The 20,177-nt window shown below is 42.8% G+C and overlaps 1 pseudogene; it reads left to right on the forward strand.

The window, feature by feature from the left end:
* Positions 1-612: 612 nt before the first annotated feature.
* LOC119364456 overlaps positions 613-20,177 on the forward strand; it is a 93,187-nt pseudogene continuing 73,622 nt past the window's right edge.

The following is a 20,177-nucleotide window of genomic DNA, read 5'->3' on the forward strand; positions in this document are numbered from 1 at the left end:
CAGATATGCAAAGACACTAGTCTCGTCTTGAATTGGGAAAAGTGCCACTTTATGGTTAATGAAGGCATTGTCTTCGGGCATAAATTTTTTGAAAGAGGTATTGAAGTTGAGAAAGCTAAAGTTGATGCTATTGAAAAGATGATGTGTCCCAAGGACATTAAAGGTATAAGAAGTTTCCTTGGTCATGCTGGTTTTTATAGGAGGTTCATTAAGGACTTTTCTAAAACCTCTAGGCCTCTGACTAATTTATTGCAAAAGATATTCCTTTTCTTTGATGATGATTGTATAGAAGCATTTGAAATACTTAAGAAAGCTTTGATTACTGCACCTATTGTTCAGCCACCTGATTGGAATTTACCCTTCGAAATTATGTGTGATGCTAGCGATTATGCTGTAGGTGATGTTCTAGGGCAAAGGGTTGATAAGAAATTGAATGTTATTCAATATGCTAGTAAAACTCTAGACACTGCACAGAGAAATTATGCTACTACTGAAAAAGAATTCTTAGCAGTTGTATTTGCATGTGATAAATTCAGACCTTATATTGTTGATTCTAAAGTAACTATTCACACTGATCATGCTGCTATTAAATATCTTATGAAAAAGAAAGATGCTAAGCCTAGACTTATTAGATGGGTTCTCTTGCTAAAAGAATTTGATTTGCATATTATTGACAGAAAGGGAGCTGAGAACCCCATTGCAGACAACCTGTCTAAGTTAGAGAATGTTCTTGATGACCCACTACCAATTGATGATAGCTTTCCTGATGAACAATTAGCTATCATAAATGCTTCTCGTACCTCTCCATGGTATGCTGATTATGCTAATTACATTGCTGCTAAATTTATACCACCTAGTTTCACATACCAGCAAAAGAAAAAGTTCTTTTATGATTTAAGACTTTACTTCTGGGATGACCCACACCTTTATAAAGAAGGAGATGGTGTTATTAGACATTGTGTACCTGAGCATGAACATGAACGGATCCTACGCAAGTGTCACTCCGAACCATATGGAGGACACCATGCTGGAGATAGAAGTGCACATAAGGTATTGCAATCCGGTTTTTATTGGCCTACTCTCTTCAAAGATGCACGTAAGTATGTCTTGTCCTATGATGAATGTCAAAGAATTGGTAATATTAGTAGACCTCAAGAAATGCCTTTGAATTATTCTCTTGTTATTGAACCATTTGATGTTTGGGGCTTTGATTATATGGGACCATTTCCTGCCTCTAATGGATATACACATATTTTAGTTGATGTTGATTATGTTACTAAGTGGGTAGAAGCTATTCCAACTAGTAGTGTTGATCATAACACCTCTATTAAGATGCTCAAATAAGTTATTTTTCCGAGGTTTGGAGTCCCTAGATATCTCATGACTGATGGTGGTTCACATTTTATTCATGGTGATTTTCGTAAAATGCTTTCCAATTATGATGTTAATCATAGAATTGCATCTCCTTATCACCCATAGTCTAGTGGTCAAGTAGAGTTGAGTAATAGAGAGCTCAAATTAATTTTGCAAAAGACTGTTAATAGATCTAGAAAGAATTGGTCCAAGAAACTTGATGATGCATTATGGGCCTATAGAACTGCATATAAAATCCTATGGGTATGTCTCCATATAAAATGGTTTATGAAAAAGCTTGTCACTTACCACTCAAACTTGAACATAAGGCATATTGGGATATTAAAGAGCTCAATTATGATTTCAAACTTGCCGGTGAGAAGAGGTTATTTGACATTAGCTCACTTGATGAATGGAGAACCCAGGCTTATGAGAATGCCAAGCCTTTTAAAGAAAAAGTTAAAAGATGGCATGACAAAAGGATACAAAAGCGTGAGTTTAACATAGGTGATTATGTGTTGCTATTCAACTCTCATTTAAGATTTTTTGCAGGAAAACTTCTCTCTAAATAGGAAGGCCCTTACGTTATCGAGGAGGTCTATCGTTCTGGTGCCATAAAAATCAACAACTTCGAAGGCACAAATCCGAAGGTAGTGAACGGTCAAAGAATCAAACATTATATCTCAGGTAATCCTATAAATGTTGAAACTAACATTATTGAAACCGTAACCCCGGAGGAATACATAAGAGACACTTTCCAGAATGTTTCACACTCCGAAAAGGAATAGGTATGTGGTATGGTAAGTAAATCGACTCCAAAACAGTTCTAATAGCAATTTTTCTCCGTTTTGGAATATTTAAGAAAATAGGAAAATAAGAAGTTGTCCGGGAAGGACACGAGGCGTCCACGAGGGTGGAGGGTGGACCCCCTACCTCGTGGGCACCTCGTGTGCCCTCTAGACTCCGTTTTCTTGCACGTTACTTCTTTCAGTCGGTAAAAAATCATTATATAATCTCCCGAATGTTTTGACCACCATACCACGCAAACATCTTCTGTCTTTGTTTCGAGCTGTTTCTGCAACGGATTAGAGCAATATGTCATCCCAGGATTCGGAGGGAGAAAGCTATGTGGCTGATTACCTTATAGACCCTAAGGTCTACGGGGACTTGGATCATTGTGGCTGGACCACCGAGGAAGAAGAAGACTACGAGCCTAAGGGAAAGGAGGAGACGAGCTCAGAAGAAGATGAAGTCCCGTTATCTCAACCTGGGGATATGCATGTGGAGTTTAAAAAGTCAAGCCTCCCTGATAGGGCAAGAAACCCAAGATCAAGTTTATCCCTTTTCGCCTCTTGCAGGAAAACAAACAAGAACTATGCAAAAGGATATTAAGCATTGAGCAGGAGATTGATGATCTAAGGGAGCAAAATTCCATTCTCAAGTGCAAATTAAGGAAGAAGCCTACATCATCAACAACTCCTTCTTCACCACCTCCGAGGACATAATCACATGGGTATGGGCACTCCCCTTGGCAACTGCCAAGCTTGGGGGAGGTGCCCCGGTATCGTATCATCATCACACTCCTATATTTATTGTTTTTCCTAGTTCTATCCTTTTGGTAATATCTTGATCTAGTAGAATAAAGCTTTGGTATGAATTTGTTTTGAGTTTTGCTTTGTGATCCCTTTATGTAATTGAGTTCATGAGCTATATATAATAAATATTAGTGTTGAGTCAATGGCTTTGCTATCTTGCTATGATCTTGAGAAAATAGAAAGAATAAAAAGAAATAAAAGAGTTCATATTGATCTTGTGGATAGTAATGACTTCACACATAGAGAGTATGAGGCATAAAAGCTGTTGAGAGTTGGTAAACATAGTTTTGGTCATTGTTGCAATTAATAGGAAGTAATAAAGAAAGAGAGTTTCTCACATATAAATATACTATCTTGGACATCTTTTAAGATTGAGAGTACTCATTAAGTATGACATGCTAAAGAGTTGAGGTTGGACAAGGAAGACAACATAATGGGTTATGTTTTCTCACATCTCAGTTAAAGTATATTGTCATGGATCGTCCAACATGTTGAGCTTGCCTTTCCCCCTCATGCTAGCCAAATTCCTTGCACCAAGTAGAGATACTACTTGTGCTTCCAAATATCCTTAAACCCAGTTTTGCCATGAGAGTCCACCATACCTACCTATGGATTGAGTAAGATCCTTCAAGTAAGTTGTCATGTTGCAAGCAATAAAAATTGCTCTCTAAATATGTATGAATTATTAGTGCTGAGAAAATAAGCTTTATACGATCGTCTGATATGGAAGTAATAAAAGTGACAGACTGCATAATAAAGGTTCATATCACAAGTGGCGATATAAAGTGACGTTCTTTTGCATTAAGATTTCGTGCATCCAACCATAAAAGCACATGACAACCTCTGCTTCCCTCTGCGAAGGGCCTATCTTTTACTTTATGTCTTTTACATTATGCAAGAGTCAAGGTGATCCTCACCTTTCCCTTTTTCATTTTATCCTTTGGCAAGCACCTCGTGTTGGAAAGTTCCTGATATATATATATATATCCAATTAGATGTAAGTTAGCATGAAGTATTATTGTTGACATTACCCTTGAGGTAAGACGTTGGGAGGCAACACTATAAGCCCCTATCTTTATCTGTGTCCAACTAAAACTCCAGAACCATAAGTATTGCGTGAGTGTTAGCAATTGTAGAAGACTAAATGATAGTTGAGTATGTGGACTTGCTGAAAAGCTCTATTCTTGACTCTTTCTAATGTTATGATAAATTGCAATTGCTTCAATGACTGATATTATAGTTTATTAGTTCTCAATGAAGTTTCTGAACCATACTTGACATTGTGAATAGATTGTTACTTGAGCATAAGAAATCACATGACAAAATCTATATATGTTGTTGTTATAAGAATGATCATGATGCCATCATGTCCGTATTTTATTTTTATCGACACCTCTATCTCTAAACATGTGGACATATTTTTTGATATCGGCTTCATCTCGAGGACAAGCGAGGTCTAAGCTTGGGGGAGTTCATACGTTCATTTTGCATCATGCTTTTATATCGATATTTATTGCATTATGGGTTGTTATTAACGTTATGTCATAATACTTATGGCTATTCTCTCTTATTTTACAAGGTTTAACATGAAGAGGGAGAATGCCGGCAGCTGGGATTCTGGGCTGGAAAATGAGCAAATATTGGAAACCTATTCCGCACAGCTCCAAAAGTCGTGAAAGTCCACGAAAGTCATTTTTGAAATTAATAAGAATTATTGAGCGAAAAAAGTACCAGAGGGGGCCCACACCCTGGCCACGAGGGCGGGGGGGCACGCCCACCCCTACTGGGCGCGCCCCCTGCCTCGTGGGCCCCCTGGTGGCCCTCTGGTGCCCATCTTCTACTATATGAAGTCTTTTACCCTGGAAAAATCATAAGCAAGCTTACAGGATGAAACTCCGCCGCCACGAGGCGGAACCTTGGCGGAACCAATCTAAGGCTCCGGTGGAGCTGTTCTGCCGGGGAAACTTCCCTCTGGGTGGGGGAAATCATCACCATCGTCATCACCAACAATCCTCTCATCGGGAGGGGGTCAATCTCCATCAACATCTTCACCAGCACCATCTCCTCTCAAACCCTAGTTCATCTCTTGTATCCAATCTTTGTACAAAAACCTCAGATTGGTACCTGTGGGTTGCTAGTAGTGTTGATTACTCCTTGTAGTTGATGCTAGTTGGTTTATCCGGTGGAAGATCATATGTTCAGATCCTTAATGCATATTAATACTCCTCTGATCATGAACATGAATATGCTTTGTGAGTAGTTATGTTTGTTCCTGAGGACATGGGTGAAGTCTTGCTATTAATAGTCATGTGAATTTGGTATTTGTTCGATATTTTGATGAGATGTATGTTGTCTCTCCTCTAGTGGTGTTATGTGAACATCGACTACATGACACTTCACCATTATTTGGGCCTAGAGGAAGGCATTGGGAAGTAATAAGTAGATGATGGGTTGCTAGAGTGACAGAAGCTTAAACCCTAGTTTATGCATTGCTTCATAAGGGGCTGATTTGGATCCACTTGTTTCATGCTATGGTTAGGTTTATCTTAATACTTCTTTTGTAGTGCGGATGCTTGCAATAGGAGTTAATCATAAGTGGGATGCTTGTCCAAGAAAGGGCAACACCCAAGCACCGGTCCACCCACATATCAAATTATCAAAGTAACGAACGCGAATCATATGAGCGTGATGAAAACTAGCTTGACGATAATTTCCATGTGTCCTCGGGAGCGCTTTTCTCATTATAAGAACTTGTCCAGGCTTGTCCTTTGCTACAAAAGGATTGGGCCACCTTGCTGCACCTTATTTACTTTCATTGGTAGTTACCCGTTACAAATTATCTTATCACAAAACTATCTGTTACCTACAATTTCGGTGCTTGCAGAAAATACCTTACTGAAAACCGCTTGTCATTTCCTTATGCTCCTCGTTGGGTTCGAAACTCTTACTTATCGAAAGGACTACGATAGATCCCCTATACTTGTGGGCCATCATGCCCTACCCTCCTGGGCGCGCCCCCTGCCTCGTGGGCCACCTGGAAGCCCCCAGATGCCCATCTTCTGGTATAAGGTGTCTTTTGCCCTGGAAAAAATCAGAAGGAAGCTTTTGGGACGAAGCGCCACCATCTCGAGGCGGAACCTTGGCGGAACAAATCTAGGGCTCCGGCGGAGCTGTTCTACCGAGGAAACATCCCTCCGGGAGGGGGAAATCATCACTATCGTCATCACCATCGATCGTCTCATCAGGAGGGGGTCAATCTCCATCAACATCTTCACCAAAACCATCTCCTCTCAAACCCTAGTTCATCTCTTGTATCCGATCTTTGTCTCAAAACCTCAGATTGGTACCTGTGGGTTGTTAGTAGTGTTGATTACTCCTTGTAGTTGATGCTAGTTGGTTTATTAGGTGGAAGATCATATGTTAAGATCCTTTATGCATATTAATACCCCTCTAATTATGAACATGAATATGATTTGTGAGTAGTTACGTTTGTTCTCGAGGACATGGGAGAAGTCTTGTTATAAGTAGTCATGTGAATTTGGTATTCGTTTGATATTTTGGTGAGATGTATGTTGTCTCTCCTCTAGTGGTGTTATGTGAATGTCGGCTACATGACACTTCACCATTTTTTGGGCCTAGAGGAAGGCATTGGGAAGTAATAAATAGATGATGGGTTGCTAGAGTGACAGATGCTTAAACCCTAGTTTATGTGTTGCTTCATAAGGGGCTGATTTGGATCCATATGTTTCATGCTATGGTTAGGTTTACCTTAATTCTTCTTTCGTAGTTGTGGATGCTTGCGAGGGGGGTTAATCATAAGTGGGATGCTTGTCCAAGGTAGGTCAGTCCCCAAGAACCGGTCCACCCACATATCAAATTATCAAAGTAATGAACGCGAATCATATGAGCATGATGAAATTTAGCTTGACGATAATTCCCATGTGTCCTCGGGGAGCGCTTTCCTTTATATAAGAGTTTGTCCAGGCTTGTCCTTTGCTACAAAAAGGATTGGGGCATCTTGCTGCACCTTGTTTACTTTTGTTACTTGTTACCCGTTACAAATTACCTTATCCCAAAACTATCTGTTACTGATAATTTCAGTGCTTGCACAGAATAACTTACTGAAACCCGCTTGTCGTTTCCTTCTGCTCCTCATTCGGTTCGACACTCTTACTTATCGAAAGGACTACAATAGATCCCCTATACTTGTGGGTCATCAAGACTCTCTTCTGGCGCCATTGCCGGGGAGTGAAGCGCCTTTGGTAGGTGGAATTTGGTAAGGAAAAATTTATATAGTGTGCTGAAATTTACTGTCACTTGTTACTATGGAAAATAATCCTTTGAGGGGCTTGTTCGGGGTATCTTCACCCCGACCAGTAGAGCAAACAGTTGCTCCTCAACCTACTGAAATGGTTTACTTTGAAATTCCTTCGAGTATGATAGAGAAACAGCTAGCTAATCCTTTTACAGGAGATGGAACATTATATCCCGATATGCACCTAATCTATGTGGATGAAGTTTGTGGATTATTTAAGCTTGGAGGTATGCCCGAGGATGTTATCAAGAAGAAGTTTTTCCCTTTATCTTTGAAGGGAAAGTCATTGACATGGTTTAGGCTATGTGATGATATTGGATCATGGAACTACAACCAATTGAAATTGGAATTTCATCAGAATTTTATCCTATGCATCTGGTTCATCGTGATCGTAATTATATATATAATTTTTGGCCTCGCGAAAGAGAAAGTATCGCTCAATCTTGGGGAAAGCTTAAGTAAATGTTATATTCATGCCCCAATCATGAGCTCTCAAGAGAAATTATTATTCAAAATTTTTATGCTCGGCTTTCTCTCAATAATCGCTCCATGCTCGATACTTCTTGTACTGCTTCTTTTATGACGAAGACTATTGAATTCAAATGGGATTTATCGAAAAGAATTAAACACAACTCTGAAGATTGGGAGCTCGACGATGGTAAGGATTCAGGTATAACACCTAAGTTTGATTGTGTTTAATCTTTTATGGATACCAATGCTTTTCGTGAATTTAGCACTAAATATGGACTTGACTCTGAGAGAGTAGCTTCATTCTGTAAATCATTTGCTACTCATGTTGATCTCCCTAAGGAAAAGTGGTTTAAATATCATCCTCCCATTGAAGTAAAAGTAGTAAAACCTATTAAAGTTGAAGAAAAGACTATCACTTATAAATTTGATCCTATTGTTCCTACTGCTTATATTGAGAAACCACCTTTCCCTGTTAGAATAAAGGATCATGATAAAGCTTCAACTGTGGTTCGTAAGAGTAATGCTATAACATCTACACCCCCCGAGCAAATTAAAGTTGAACCTAGTATTACTATGGTTAAAGATCTCTTGGTCGATAATATTTATGGGCATGTTATTTACTTCTGTGATGAAGCTGCTAGAATTGCTAGACCCGATACTAAAAATAAACATAGACATGTTGTCGGCATGCCTGTTGTTTCTGTTAAAATAGGAGATCATTGTTATCATGGCTTATGTGATATGGGTGCTAGTGCGAGTGTAATACCTCATTCCTTATACAAAGAAATTATGCATGATATTGCACCTGCTGAAATAGATATTGATGTTACTATTAAGCTTGCCAATAGAGATACTATTTCACCAGTTGGGATTGTTAGAGATGTTGAAGTCTTGTGTGGGAAAGTTAAATATCCTACTGATTTTCTTGTTCTTGGTTCCCACAAGATGACTTTTGTACCATTATATTTGGTAGACCCTTCTTGAATATTGTTAATGCTAAGATAGACTACGAAAATGATATTGTTACTATTGGTTTAGGGGATATGTGACTTTAATTTTGCTAAATTCCGTAGACAACCCCATGATAAACAATTGCCTAGTAAAGATGATATTATTGGTCTTGCTTCTATTTTCGTGCCTCCTAATGATCCTTTAGAACAATATTGTCTAGACCATGAAAATGATATGTTTATGAATGAAAGATGGGAAATAGATGAAGTATTCTTTAAACAGGGACCTATTTTGAAACACAACTTGTCTGTTGAAATCCTAGGGGATCCTCCTCCACCCAAGGGTGATCCCGTGTTTGAGCTTAAACCACTACCTGATACTCTTAAATATGCTTATCTTGATGAAAAGAAGACATATCTTGTTATTATTACTGGTAATCTTTCAGAGCAGGAAGAAGAGAAATTATTGAAAACTCTGAAGAAGCACCGTGTTGCTATTGGATATACTCTTGATGATCTTAAGGGCATTAGTCCCACTCTATGCCAGCACAAAATAAAGCTAGAGAAAGATGCTAAACTAGTTGTTGATCACCAACGGCCGTTAAATCCTAAGATGAAAGAAGTGGTATGAAATGAAATACTAAAGCTTTTGGAGGCAGGTATAATTTATCATGTTGCTGATAGTCGATGGGTAAGTCCTGTCCATTGTGTCCCTAAAAAGGGAGGTATTACTGTTGTTCCTAATGATAAAGATGAATTGATCCCACAAAGAGTTGTTACAGGTCATAGAATGGTAATTGATTTCTGAAAATTAAATAAACCTACTAGGAAAGATCATTACCCTCTACCTTTTATTGATCAAATGCTAGAAAGATTATCCAAACATACACATTTTTGCTTTCTAGATGGTTATTCTGGTTTCTCCCAAATACCTGTGTCAAAAGAGGATCAGGATAAGACCACTTTTACTTGCCCTTTCGATACCTTTGCTAATAGACGTATGCATTTTGGTTTATGCAATGCACCTGCTACCTTTCAAAGATGTATGACTGCTATATTCTCTGACTTTTGTGAAAAGATTGTTGAGGTTTTCATGGATGATTTCTCCGTGTATGGAACTTCTTTTGATGATTGCTTAAGCAACCTTGATCGAGTTTTGTAGAGATGTGAAGAAACTAATCTTGTCTTGAATTGGGAGAAGTGCCACTTTATGGTTAATGAAGGTATTGTCTTGGGGCATAAGATTTCTTAAAGAGGTATTGAAGTTGATAAAGCTAAAGTTGAAGCTATTGAAAAGATGTCGTGTGATACGTCTTGAGCTTGCGTTGGTTTTCCTTGAAGAGGAAAGGGTGATGCAGCAGCAGTAGCGTAAGTATTTCCCTCAGTTTTTGAGAACCATGAAATCAATCCAGTAGGAGGCTCCTCAAAAGTCCCACGCACCTACAAAAACAAACAAAGAACTCGCAACCAACGCAATAAAGGGGTTGTCAATCCCTTCACGACCACTTGCGAAAGTGAGATCTGATAGAGATAGTATGATAAGATAAATATATTTTTGGTATTTTATAATATAGATTGGAAAAGTAAAGATGCAAATAAAAGTAGATTGAAAGCTTATATGATCAAATATAGACCCGGGGGCCATAGGTTTCACTAGTGTCTTCTCTCAAGATAGCATAAGTATTACGGTGGGTGAACAAATTACTGTCGAGCAATTGATAGAAAAGCGAATAATTATGAGATTATCTAGGCATGATCATGTATATAGGCATCACGTCCGTGACAAGTAGACCGACTCCTGCCTGCATCTACTACTATTACTCCACACATCGACCGCTATCCAGCATGCATCTAGAGTATTAAGTTCATAAGAACAGAGTAACACATTAAGAAAGATGACATGATGTAGAGGGATAAACTCATGCAATATGATATAAACCCCATCTTTTTATCCTCGATGGAAACAATACAATACGTGCCTTGCTGCCCCTGGTGTCACTGGGAAAGGCACCGCAAGATTGAACCCAAATCTAAGCACTTCTCCCATTACAAGAAAGATCAATCTAGTAGGCCAAACCAAACTGATAATTCGAAGAGACTTGCAAAGATAACTTAATAACACATAAAAGAATTCAGAGGAGATTCAAATATTTCTCATAGATAAACTTGATCATAAACCCACAATTCATCGGATCTCGACAAACACACTGCAAAAAGAGTTACATCGAATGGATCTCCAAGAAGATTGAGGAGAACATGGTATTGAGATCCAAAAAGAGAGAAGAAGCCATCTAGCTAATAACTATGGACCCGAAGGTCTGTGGTAAACTACTCACAACTCATCGGAGGGGCTATGGTGTTGATGTAGAAGCCCTCCATGGTCGATTCCCCCTTCGGCGGAGCGCCGGCAAAGGCTCCAAGATGGGATCTCACGGATACAGAAGGTTACAGTGGTGGAAATAGTTTTTTGTTGGCTCCCTGGATGTTCTCGGGGTATGTGGGTATATATAGGAGGAAGTAGGTCGGTGGCCGCCCAAGGGGCCCACGAGATAGGGGGCGCGCCTTGTAGGGGTGGGCGCGCCCTCCACCCTCGTGGCCGCCTCGACTGCTTCTTGACTTGCACTCCAAGTCCTCTGGATCACGTTCATTCCAAAAATCACGCTCCCGAAGGTTTCATTCTGTTTGGACTCCATTTGATATTCCTTTTCTTCGAAATACTGAAATAGGCAAAAAAAACAGCAATACGGGTTGGGCCTCCGGTTAGTAGGTTAGTCCCAAAAATGATATAAATGTGTAAAGTAAAGCCCATAAACATCCAAAATGGTAATATAGTAGCATGGAACAATAAAAAATTATAGATACGTTGGAGACGTATCAAGCATCCCCAAGCTTAATTCCTGCTCGTCCTCGAGTAGGTAAATGATAAAAACAGAATTTTTGATGTGGAATGCTACCTAGCATAATTCTCAATGTAATTTTCTTTATTGTGGCATGAATGTTTAGATCCAAATGATTCAAAATAAAAGTTCATATTGACATAAGGAATAGTAATACTTCAAGCATACTAATCAAAGCAATCATGTCTTCTCAAAATAACATGGCTAAAGAAAGTTCATCCCTACAAAAATCATATAGTTAGGCTATGCTTCATTTTCGTCACACAAAAATGCTCCCAAATTATACACCCCCGATGACAAGCCAAGCAATTGTTTTGTACTTAAATAATCTCAAACTTCTTCAACTTTCACGCAATACATGAGCGTGAGCCATGGATATAGCACTATGGGTGGAATAGAATATGATGAAGGGGATTGTGTGGAGAAGACAAAAAAGAGAAAGTCTCACATTGACGAGGATAATCAACGGGCTATGGAGATGCCCATCAATTGATGTCAACATGAGGAGTAGGGATTGCCATGCAACGGATGCACTAGAGCTATAAATGTATAAAAGCTCAACAAAAGAAAACTAGTGGGTGTGCATCCAACTTGCTTGCTCACGAAGACCTAGGGCATTTTGAGGAAGCCCATCGTAAGAATATACAAGCCAAGTTCTATAATGAAAAATTCTCACTAGTATATGAAATGACAACATATGAGACTCTCTATATGAAGAACATGGTGCTACTTTGAAGCACAAGTGTCGAAAAGAGATAGTAACATTGCCCCCTTTTATTTATTTTCTTTTATTTTCTTTTTTTTGGGCCTTTCTTTCTTTTTGGCCTTTCTTCTTTTTATTTTCTTTGGCCTTTCTTTTTTTGGCCTTTTTTCCTTTTTGGGGACAATGCTCTAATAATGATGATCATCACACTTTTATTGATTTACAACTCATGAATTACAACTCAAAACTAGAACAAGATATGACTCTATATGAATGCCTCCGGCGGTGTACCGGATGGACAATGAATCAAGAGTGACATGTATGAAAAATTATGCAAAGTGGCCTTGCCACAAATACTATGTCAACTACATGATCATGTAATGGCAATATAACAAATAGTAATGCATGTCATGATGATAAACGGAACGGTGGAAAGTTGCATGGCAATATATCTCGGAATGGATATGGAAATGCCATAATAGGTAGGTATGGTGGCTGTTTTGAGGAAGACATAAGGAGGTTTATGTGTGATAGAGCATATCATATCATGGGGTTTGGATGCACCGGCGAAGTTTGCACCAACTCTCAAGGTGAGAAAGGGCAATGCACGGTACCGAAGAGGCTAGCAATGATGGAAAGGTAAAAGTGCGTATAATCCATGGAATCAACATTAGTCAAAAGAACTCATATACTTATTGCAAAAATCTACAAGTCATCAAAAACCAAGCACTACGTGCATGCTCCTAGAGGGATAGATTGGTAGGAAAAGACCATCGCTCGTCCCCGACCGCCACTCATAAGGATGCACAATCCAAGGACACCTCATGTTTCAAATTTGTTACACAACTTTAACCATACGTGCATGCTATGGGACTTGCTAACTTCAACACAAGCATTCTTTAAATTCATAATCACCCAACTAGCATGACTTTAATATCACTACCTCCATATCTCAAAACAATTACCAAGTATCAAATTGATCATAGAATCCAATTCACTTCCTATGATAGTTTTTATTATACCCAACTTGGATGCCTACCATTCTAGGACCAATTTTATAACCATAGCAAATACCATGTTGTTCTAAGAGACTCTCAAAATAATATAAGTGAAGCATGAGAGACTAGTAATTTCTACAAAATTAAGCCACCGCCGTGCTCTAAAAGATATAAGTGAAGCACTAGAGCAAAACTATCTAGCTCAAAAGATATAAGCGAAGCACATAGAGTATTCTAATAAATTTCAATCAAGTGGGCTTCTCCCAAAAGGTGTGTACAACATGGTGTTGAAATATGCCCTAAAGGCAATAACAAAATGGTCATTATTATATTTCTTTGTTCATGATAATTGTCTATTGTTCATGCTATAATTGTATTATCCGGAAATCGTAATACATGTGTGAATACATAGACCACAACAAGTCCCTAGTGAGCCTCTAGTTTACTAGCTCGTTGATCAACAGATAGTCATGGTTTCCTGACTATGGACATTGGATGTCATTGATAACGGGATCACATCATTAGGAGAATGATGTGATGGACAAGACCCAATCCTAAGCTTAGCACAAAGATCGTGTAGTTCGTTTCGCTAGAGCTTTTCCAAATGTCAAGTATCATTTCCTTAGAACATGAGATTGTGCAACTCCCGGATACCGTAGGAGTGCTTTGGGTGTGCCAAATGTCACAACATAACTGGGTGACTATAAAGGTGCACTACGGGTATCTCCAAAAGTGTCTGTTGGGTTGGCACGAATCGAGACTGGGATTTGTCACTCTGTATGACGGAGAGGTATCTCTGGGCCCACTCGGTAATGCATCATCATAATGAGCTCAATGTGACCAAGTGTCTGGTCACAGGATCATGCATTACGGTATGAGTAAAGTGACTTGCCGATAACGAGATTGAACGAGGTATTGGGATACCGACGATCGAGTCTCGGGCAAGTAACGTACCGATTGACAAAGGGAATTGTATACGGGGTTGATTGAATCCTCGAAATCGTGGTTCATCCGATGAGATCATCGAGGAGCATGTGGGAGCCAACATGGGTATCCAGATCCCGCTGTTGGTTATTGACCGGAGAGGCGTCTCGGTCGTGTCTGCATGTCTCCCGAACCCGTAGGGTCTACACACTTAAGGTTCGGTGACGCTAGGGTTGTAGAGATATTAGTATGCAGTAACCCGAAAGTTGTTCGGAGTCCCGAATGAGATCCCGAATGTCACGAGGAGTTCCAGAATGGTCCGAAGGTGAAGAATTATATATAGGAAGTCGGGTTTCGGCCATCGGGAAAGTTTGGGGGGTCACCGGTATTGTACCGGGACCACCGGAAGGGTCCTGGGGGTCCACCGAGTGGGGCCACCTATCCCGGAAGGCCCCATGGGCTGAAGTGGAAGGGGAACCAGCCCCTGGTGGTCTGGTGCCCCCCCCCTTGGGCCCTCCCTGCGCCTAGGGTTGGAAACCCTAGGGGTGGGGGCGCCTCCACCTGGCTTGGGGGGCAAGTTTCCCCCCTGGCCGCCCCCCCTTGGAGATTGCATCTCCTAGGGCCGGCGCCCCCCCTAGGGGGCCTATATAAAGGAGGAGGGAGGGCAGCCGCACCCATGCTCTTGGCGCCTCCCTCTCCCCATTGCTACACCTCTCCCTCTCATAGAAGCTCGGCGAAGCCCTGCCGAGATCGCTGCTGCATCCACCACCACGCCGTCGTGCTGTTGGATCTCTGTCAACCTCTCCTTCCCCTTGCTGGATCAAGAAGGAGGAGATGTATTCCTCAACCGTACGTGTGTTGAACGCGGAGGTGCCGTCCGTTCGGCACTAGGATCTCTTGTGATTTGGATCACGACGAGTACGACTCCCTCAACCCCGTTCTCTTGAACGCTTCCGCACGCGATCTACAAGGGTATGTAGATGCACTCCCCTCTCTCGTTGCTAGATGACTCCATAGATTGATCTTGGTGAACGTAGGAAACATTTTATTTTATGCAACGTTCCCCAACACAAGGATGATTGTGGAAAACTAAAAAGCAAATACTAATATCATACAAGAGGCTCCAAGCAAAACACATATCATGTGGCGAATAAAAATTGAGCTCCAAGTAAAGTTACCGATAAACGAAGACAAAAGAGGGGATGCATTCCGGGGGCATTGAGGGAGTCCTAGATTAGGGGGTATCCGGACAGCTGGACTGTGTACAACGTCCGTACTATTGAAGCGTGAAGATACAAGACTCAAGACTTCGGTCCGTATTCGGATGGGACTCTCCTTTGCGTGGAAGGCAAGCTTGGCGATCCGGATATTGTGTTTCCTTTCTTGTAACCGACTCCATGTAAACCCTAGCCCTCTCCGGTGTCTATATAAACCGGAGAGGTTGGTCCTTAGAAGGCCGATCACAATTACAATCATACCATCATAGGCTAGCTCCTAGGGTTTAGCCTCTACGATCTCGTGGTAGATCTACTCTTGTACTACCCTTATCATCAATATTAATCAAGCAGGAAGTAGGGTTTTACCTCCATCGAGAGGGCGCGAACCTGGGTAAACATCTGTGTCCCTTGTTTCCTATTACCATCAGCCTTGACGCACAGATCGGGACCCCCTACGGCCCTACCCGAGATCCGCCGGTTTTGACACCGACATTGGTGCTTTCATTGAGAGTTCCTCTGTGTCGTCGCTGTCAGGCTCGATGGCTCCTTCAATCATCATCAACAACGCTGTCCAGGGTGAGACTTTCCTCCCCGGATAGATCTTCATGTTCGGCGGCTTCGCGCTGCGGGCCAATTCGCTTGGCCACCTGGAGCAGATCGATAGTTATGCCCCCGGCCACCAGGTCAGGTTCGGAAACTTGAACTACACAACGGATATTCGCGGAGACTTGATCTTCGACAGATTCAGGCCAACATCAGGGTCGCTGAACAATCACGACGAGCACGGCTTAGACCTACTGTCAAACGATGCTCGGGATATTACCCCGGCAGAAGCCCCGGATCTAAATCCGGGGCAGGTTGCGTTGCCTACAGACGGAGGGCTGGACCCCGCCCCGTAGGTCGTACCCTCACCGGCGATAGAGCCGAACACAGGCCTCACTTTTGAGGGAGCCTGTAACCCTGGACCCCCGGATTCATATCCGGTTATAGGACCCGGTCCGCGCACTCCCGAGCCCGCCAAGCTTGCCTGGGCCCCGGTAATGGAGTTCGCCGCTGCGGACATCTTCCAGCACTCGCCCTTTGGCGACATACTAAAATCATTTAAAATTCTCTCTTTGACAGAGAATTCCGGGCCAAACTATGTCCGGCTCGAGTGGGGAGCAAGCGACAAAGAAATTCGTTACCCACCCACCACCCACTTGATAGCCACAGTTGATGATTTAACCGACGCGCTTGACTTCGACTCCAAAGGCATCGACGCTATGGACGACGATGCAGGAGAAGACTCAGAATCTATGGGGGTACCGGATTCCCGCCTCGTCACATGACATATACATGGTGGATACGCCCAAGGAAGACGACGGTGACAATCCGGAAGATAAAACCCCCGGGCAAAAACCAAAGCAACGGCGCAGACGCCGTTCCAAATCCAGCAACAGTAAAAATATCAGCAAGAGCGCCAGAAGAATGGATACTCCGGCCAACCCCGAAGGCAACAACGACCAAACGGAACCAGCGATGGAGCAGGACGAACCAGGTCACGCCGAGCATAGTTCGGACCAGACGCCCGAAGACAATGATCCAGAGGGATGAGTTCATCCAACCGACCCAGGACAAGAAGACAGTCCGGACGATGACGCATTCATCGTTCCGGAAGAACGCGTGGAACAAGAGAACCTCCACAGAAAGCTTATGGCCACAACAAGAAATCTGAAGAGGCAGAAGCAACGGCTTAAAGCCGCACAGGAAATGCTCAATCGCAGATGGAACAAAGTGTTAGACACTGAAGAAAGATATGGTGACGATCGCCACACAAAGAGCTACCCAAAATGAAAGCCACTGCCAGAATTCGACGACGAGGCCGTTCCACCACAGAATAACACGACCAGGAGACAAGACGTACCACTTCATAACCGCAATAAATCAACTACCAAGGACACGCACGATCTACGTGAGCACCTGGATAATAAAGCTAGCGCAGCTAGGTCCATCTACGGATCTAAAGGACACACCTCGACGGGGGACTGTGGTCGTCAAAACAGTTATGACAACCGAATACCAGTTTGGAATAAACACCGAACACAACAACAGCCGACGGCATGCCACAGCGCGTCCAGATACAGAGGGGCTGCTCACCTCCTGTGCTTTACTGATGAAGTACTGGACCATGAATTCCCACAGGGCTTTAAACATGTGAACATAGAGGCATACGATGGAACGACGGACCCAGGGGTCTGGATCGAGGACTTTATCCTGCATATACATATGGCTCGCGGGGATGACCTCCACGCCATCAAATACCTTCCCCTCAAACTGAAGGGACCAGCTCGGCACTGGTTGAAAGGCCTCCCCGAAAATTCAATTGGGAGCTGGGAGGAACTAGAGGACACCTTCAGGGCCAATTTTCAAGGGACTTATGTCCGGCCTCCGGATGCTGACGATTTTAGTCACATAATCCAACAACCCGGAGAGTCCGCCCGTAAGCTTTGGAACAGATTCCTCACTAAGAAGAATCAAATCGTTGATTGTCCGGATGCCGAAGCCTTAGCGGCATTCAAACACAGCATCTGTGACGAGTGGCTCGCCAGACACCTCGGCCAAGAAAATCCAAGGACAATGGTAACCCTAACAAGCCTTATGACCCGCTTTTGCGCGGGAGAAGATAGCTGGCTAGCCCGTAAAGGCACCAGCGACCCCAGCACATCCTAAATAAGGGATGGCAACGGGAAGCCACGACGTAATAAAAATAAACGCCAAAACAAGGAAGAAAGCCTGGATAACACAACGGTTAATGCCGGATTCATGGGCTCTCGACCTAACCAGCAAAATAAGACATCTAAAGGCAGTAAAGAGGGACCGTCCGGTCTGAACAGAGTTCTGGACAGACTATGCCAAATTCATGGCACCCCCGACAAACCTGTGAACCACATGCACAGAGAGTGCTGGTCTTCAAGCAGGCCGGCAAACTAAACGCCGAACACAAGGGAAGGGAAACACCAAGTGAAGGCGAGGATGAACCTCGCCAGCCGAACACAGGGGGACAGAAAAAATTCCCGCCAGAGGTTAAAACAGTGAACATGATCCACGCGACTCGCACATCCTTGGGAAGGCACGAACACGCCCATAAAGACGCACGCGACATAGAGCCCATCGTACCCAAACGTAACTACTGGATGTCTTGTTCGATCACCTTCGATCACCTGGACGGCCGAACTAGCATTCGGCGTGAAGGATTAGATGCCTTGGTGCTTGACCCAATGATTGACGGATACCACCTCACCCACGTCCTCATGGACGGCGGCAGCAGTCTCAATTTACTATATGAGGACACTGTCCGTAGGATGGGGATAGACTCATCCAGAATCAGCAAGATTAACACCACCTTTGAAGGGGTGATACCAGGCGTTGAAGCCTACAACAGAGGCTCCGTCATACTGGAGGTAACATTCGGCTCTCCAGGCAACTCCAGAAGCGAAGAACGACTCTTCATCATCGCACCCTTCCAAAGCGACTATCACGCAGTGCTCAGAAGAACGGCCTTCGCCCGCTTCAACGCATTGCCGCACTATGGCTACCTTACACTTAAGATGCCCGGTCCACGTGGCGTCATCACCATTAGAAGAATAATAGAGCGCTCATCACGTGCAGAGGAACACGTGACGGCCCTAGCGGCCGGACTATAAGCGACCTCCAACATAAAAAATATATAACTAGTCGTTAAAGACCAAAGACACGGTTAGACGAGTCCGGCAGCCCATATCAAACCAGGGCACCGTATATGTAATCCCATAGCGGATACCAGGGGCTATAAACACGTAATAAAACCCCACTCTTGGCTCAACCTTATTGGAAGGCCAACATCTTACATTTTTACTATCCATCGCATACTTACGTTGCACTCTTCTATGAGTTTCCCTTTCCCGCAGACAACGTTCGCGCGATACCCTTCCAGAATGCGGCACAACAGAGACAAAGGCGCAGACGTGCAGCAGGGCCCCGTGCAACAGGTTTCTTTTTAGATTAAGCCTCTGTGTAAACCTTTTCTATTGCCTCTTGTTGTTTAACCATCCCATGGGTTCCATACCCACAGAGGATACTACCGTTTTTGGCATTTCGCCACAATAGATTAACGCCCGTACCTGGAAACATAGGGTTTATAATGAATGGGCATTCTTGAGCTCATCATCTGTTATAAAGTCCAAATACCTTCGGGAGTGTTCGGCGTCACGAGTTTGGCCTTATATGCATCAGCTCCGAATCATGTCTTTGGTCAAATGTTGGGTTTGCTCGGCTCCTGGGTTTGCCGCCTTACATTCCGTTATTATCGGCTAAGGTGGCCAAAGGAGAACTACTGCGATTGTGCCCTGGTTATTCCGGATGAGCACCTTAGTAGAGAAAGCTGAAAATTGACTGTCATGATATAGCGAGAGACTGGTCAACCACTCGACGACTCAATGGAATCTTTAGAATTCCTCCACCTTAACGAAGGGCCATTTCCCGGCTAGGTACATACACACCCGTATTCGGATGCACGCGAAGGTACTAGGGGCTACATAGTAGCCCCACTTTAGAATCCCGCGGCTAAGCGAAAGTGTTACAGCTATATAGTCCGGTTGCCTAGTTCGTCGTGCGATCACCTCCTTAATGGACAAAGACGTTGGAGCAAGAGTGATTAAGCACATTTTTTCGCGAACACCCCTGCATTGTACGCGTGGGGGCTGAAGCCAACGACTGCTAACTTTCGGATTACACAC

This window comes from Triticum dicoccoides, chromosome 2B (genome assembly GCF_002162155.2).
Source record: "Triticum dicoccoides isolate Atlit2015 ecotype Zavitan chromosome 2B, WEW_v2.0, whole genome shotgun sequence".
NCBI classification, from domain to species: Eukaryota; Viridiplantae; Streptophyta; class Magnoliopsida; order Poales; family Poaceae; genus Triticum; species Triticum dicoccoides.